Source organism: Microcaecilia unicolor, chromosome 1, assembly GCF_901765095.1.
Source record: "Microcaecilia unicolor chromosome 1, aMicUni1.1, whole genome shotgun sequence".
NCBI classification, from domain to species: Eukaryota; Metazoa; Chordata; class Amphibia; order Gymnophiona; family Siphonopidae; genus Microcaecilia; species Microcaecilia unicolor.
In genome coordinates, this window is record NC_044031.1 from 289,915,717 (window position 1) to 289,920,432 (window position 4,716).

General features: G+C 42.8%; 1 long non-coding RNA gene across 1 annotated transcript; it reads right to left on the reverse strand.

Annotated features, from left to right (window-relative positions):
- Positions 1 to 330: 330 nt before the first annotated feature.
- LOC115460216 lies at positions 331 to 3,377 on the reverse strand. The gene is made up of 3 exons (XR_003940419.1): positions 3,283 to 3,377; positions 1,488 to 1,489; positions 331 to 342 (listed from the first exon to the last, which is right to left on the reverse strand). It is a non-coding gene; the product is annotated as an uncharacterized LOC115460216 (long non-coding RNA).
- Between the last annotated feature and the right edge of the window lie 1,339 nt (positions 3,378 to 4,716).

The window sequence follows — 4,716 nt, forward strand, 5'->3', positions numbered from 1 at the left end:
AAGTGCCTAAAAAGTTTATATGTATTATATTGATATTGATTAATTAATACTACGGCAACATAGCAAAGTATAGTCTTATAACATTTGGGACACTGAAAGCAAACAGAGGAGGGAGATCCCCCATGATAGCTGATTGGTGATTGTTTAGGTGCTATGACACTGGAAGGAGCGGATGAGAAAATTTATTGAGATATTTTAAAGCACAGTACGAGCACAAGTGGGTGTTTGCTCACAAATAAAAATAAAATAAATAATAGTGGAGAAAGTCTATGATTGAGAAGCTTATCCACCCTTAGAGGCACATATCTCTATGGTGTAGTCTCATTTGGGTGAGTCATAACTCTGAGATTTCTCCACTTTATCTTAAAAAACATTTTGTATTTGTATAAGAGTTTATTATCTACAGCAGGGCCCATTTTATTCCTATGGGCCCTACTGCAGATAACTCAAGCTAATCTTTAGTAAAAGACCCCCCTAGGTTCTCTTCTATAAGGTAGCACCTAAGTGCCATAGTGCCTAACTGCAAGGGATGTACTCAAGGATAGAACAATGGGCTGGTCATGGACATGTCTCCTGGTTACACATGTAGTTTACAGAATACCCTAAATTACATAATAACATAAGTGTTGCCATAGACTGGAGGTCCATCAAGCCAGTGGCATAGCAAGGGCGGGGCAGTGGGGGCGGTCCGCCCCCCGGTGCACACTGCTGGGAGGGTGTCAGCTTCGCTGGTTCCCTGATCCCTCTGCCCCAGAACAGGTTACTTCCTGTTCCAGGGCAGGGAGCAGGGAACCAGCGGAGGCGACACCCCCCCAGCTGCGTGCACACGGCAGGCAAGAATGCACTCGGGGGGGGGGGCTTGGGTGATGCGCCGAGGGGGGGTGTCATGCTGCACCCGGGAGGGGGGGGGTGCAGCGGCGAACCGCCCCGGGTGGCAGCTGCCCTCGCTACGCCACTGCATCAAGCCCAGTATCCTGTTTCCAACAGTGGCCAATCCAGGTCACCAGTATCTGCCAAAATTCCAAAACAGTAAAAGAGATTTTATGCTGCTTATCCTAAGCAGTGGATTTTCCCAAGTCCATTTTAATAATGGCTTATGGACTTTTTCTTTTAGGAAATTACCCAAACCTTTTTAAAAAATGCTAAACTAACTGCTTTTGCCACATTCTCTGACAATGAATTCCAGAGTTTAATAACATGCTGAGTCTGGTTCTTCACTCATAAACCTTTTAGTTTCTTTCCTTCTCTTGGTTTTGAATCAAGAGAATGTGGTTAGTGTATTGTACCCTTCTATTCAGAACTGTTTGGTGATTTGAGGTAAAAGGCTGATTTGACTGCAGCTAATGGTATTTGGTAAAGGCATCAATACAGGACTGGATCAGCTCTGATTTACATATAGAATCCAGGGGATAGTGTATTATTTAACCTGAATTGTAGGAGCCCAATGAGAACGGCCTGTGCCTGAACACCTTTCTTATTTTTGCCACATCTATGCATTTATGCTCTAAATACCCCAAAGTGGCCACTGTCATGACTGTGGTTGTAACCCCACTTTCTGACTCACCTTGTCTTCCAGTGGTCAACTTCAGAGGTGGCTCCAGTCTGTTTTTCCTTGCATTGTTGCCTCTGCTACCAACTCTGTCTTTCAAGCCTCACTCTGGTATTCAGTGTGTTTCAAGTCTTACTCTGGTGTTCAGTGTGTTTCAAGCCTTTTTTTGTAGTCATGATATAATCAGTGAAGGCCTTCATAAGGAAGGTGAGGACATTCATTCAGGGCCTTTGCAATGCCAAAGGTCTCCAGGTTTGCCTGTGTGCTTTTAGCACTTCTGCCTTGTTTCCTTCCTGTGTGCCTCTGTGGGCACTTCTGCCTTGTTTCTTTTGTTTGCTAGTGTGCCTGTGTTGCACTTCTGCCTTGGTTTTCATTTGTTTGCCTGTGTGCTAGGGTTAGCACTTCTGTCTTGGTTATTGCCTGTTTGCCTCTGTCTTGATTTTTGCTTGTTGTCTATGTGCCTGGTTGGCACTTCTGTTGTGTCCCTTGCTTGTTTGCTAGTGTGCTGGTTTAGCTCTGCTGCCTTGTTTGCCTTGCCTAGTGTTCTGCCTGTTCTGCCTAGTCTGCCTTGCCTCGTGTTCTTCTTCTTTTGTTCTGCCTTGAGTTCTGCCTAGGTCCTTGTTTATATGCTTGGGCTTACTTTTAGCCCTTGTGTTTCTGTGGGCTCCAGTGCAGCTTTGCTGCTTGTGTGTGTTCAGCCTTCTTATGTTTGCCTCTGCCTGTGTGCATGTGCCTTCTCTTTTGCCTTCTGCCTTTATGCTTGGGTTCCAGTTCAGCCCTGCGGCCCCATATGAGAGGGCTCTGGTGTGCACGGGTTCCATTTCGGCCTTGCGGCCCATTTGAGTGCTTTTCTTCTAGCTTTACTTAGCTCTGCTCCTGTGTACTCTGTTCATGCCTAGCCAAGCTCTTCTCCTATGTACCCTGTTCCTACTTAGTCAAGCTCTGCTCCTGTGTACCCCATTCCTGCCCAGTCAAGTGCTGTTTCTTAGTATTGCCTGTGTGCTTATTGCATTTCTGATCTGCTCCTGCCTGTGCAATTTTGCACGTCTAGTCTGTTCCAGTCCTGCCTGTGTAGTCTAGTCCTGGTAGGAAGTTTCGCCTGCTGCTGCTGCCATTCATCAGATGCGGCCCAAGAGCTCACATTTTCCCTGAGTCCGTGACACTAATATTTTTATATACACAGTTACAGCAGTCACAGGCATTCCACATACATTCATAAGTGTATGTTTACCTGCAAAAGGGCTGGTATTCTTCACCTTTATGATGTAAGTGGTATATAAATGCAAGTATCCAGTAATGGAATTGCCCTTTATAGGGGTTAATTCAGTACAGGCTGCCTAAAGTTAGGCACCGGGATACTATGCACTAAGCACACATTCTATAATCAGTAATAGTGTACTGAATTGCCATTATAGAATACTAGCATAAGTTGACTTTGTTTACACCAAGTGAATGGCTGATGCAAATGTCCATTCCTAAATGTAACAGTTGCACATGTAACCATCTGTATTCTATAACCTTAACATGTAATATTGAGCATGTCCCTGCCCTGCCCATCCGTGCCCACACACCTTTGCAGTTACGCACTACTGAAGTTGCACACTAACCCCAAGATTCAATATATGATGCCCAAATTTATATGAACAAAATTACACACTGTTCTGAGATGTGTGCATAAAAAATTGGCTAATGAGCCAATTAGTGCTAATAATTGGGCACTAACAATCAATTACTGGCATTAATTGGCAACAATTTGCATTTACACACACATCTTGCTAAGTGTTAATCTATAAAGATCTGTGTGCAAATTGTTTAGTGTACAACTCAAAGAGGGTGTGGTCATAGGAGAGGCATGAGCAGGTCTGGGGCATTCACTAAAAATGCATGCAATATTATAGAATTCGGAGATCTGTGGCTCACTTACATGCCAGGATTTATGCCAAAAGCTTGGCACAAATCCTGGTACCATGGCTATTTTCTAAACAACATGCAACTTGGAACCCCCTTTATAGGTGTGGCCAAGATAGAGTTTTCAAATTTAGCCAGTTAGCACAATATCAGTGCTAATTCATTGAATTTGTCTTCCCAAGTGTATCTCACAAATTATTGTTTAGAATCCATTCAAAGCAATTTAGCTGAGCAGGCAAGGTTAAATCACCTGTATGGGGGCTATTTGCCGATATTCAGCAGCACTTAACTGGATAATGCCACTGAATATCCCCTCTAACTACCTACGCCAAAACCAACTGTGTTGTGGGTGGTCCATGGGTGGAATCAAGGTGGAGTCAGAATTTACGCAGTTAAAAGCCAGTATTCAGCCCTTAATCAGATAAAGTAACCAAACATATCTGGTGGTATAAAACACACAATCCTATCTTTGTCTGGTTTCACCTATCCAGTTAAGGGTTGACTATTTGCCTTAACTGGGTAAGTGCTGGCAAACTGCACATACTCTGATATTCAATACCAGTGTCTGGACTTCACCCAGCTTAAAGCCAACAGCGGCTAAAAAACTGTTCACTGTCGCTGGTTACATATTTATCCTAAGCACGTAAAGGGTCAAAATTTATATATGATGCTTTAATAGACACTTTCAAAATAATATGTATAGTGCCATTCTATACGATGCATCAACAGTAAGACATGGTATATAGAATAGCACATAGACAAGGCGAATGTGCCTAGATTAAGATGCGGTCATTTATGCCAATGAAAACCTGGTGTAAACGCCTGTGCCTAAATATATGCATGTTGCATCGAATTCTATAATAATGCATGCACATTTGATTGATGGCACCAACATGCCCAAACTCCTCCCATTCCCATGTCTCCTTTTTGGCAACGCACATTAGAATTTACATGCGCCTTTTTTTAGAATGCGCCTACAAAGATGCGTGAGTAAATTCCAATTATTGCCAATTAGTGTTGCAAATAAGTTGTTATCAGCCAATTATGAACACTAATAGACTCATTAACTAATTGAGTAGCATGCATAAATTGGGCAAATGCACAATTTAATGCAAGCTATTTACCGCGCCATATATAGAATCTAGCACAAATTTTATAAGAGCAATTCTATAACAGTGTGTGTGTGTTTAGTTATGTACACAACAAATATTGGTGTGGACATTTACACCGGCCTTAAAACTTTTTTTAAATGTCCATAC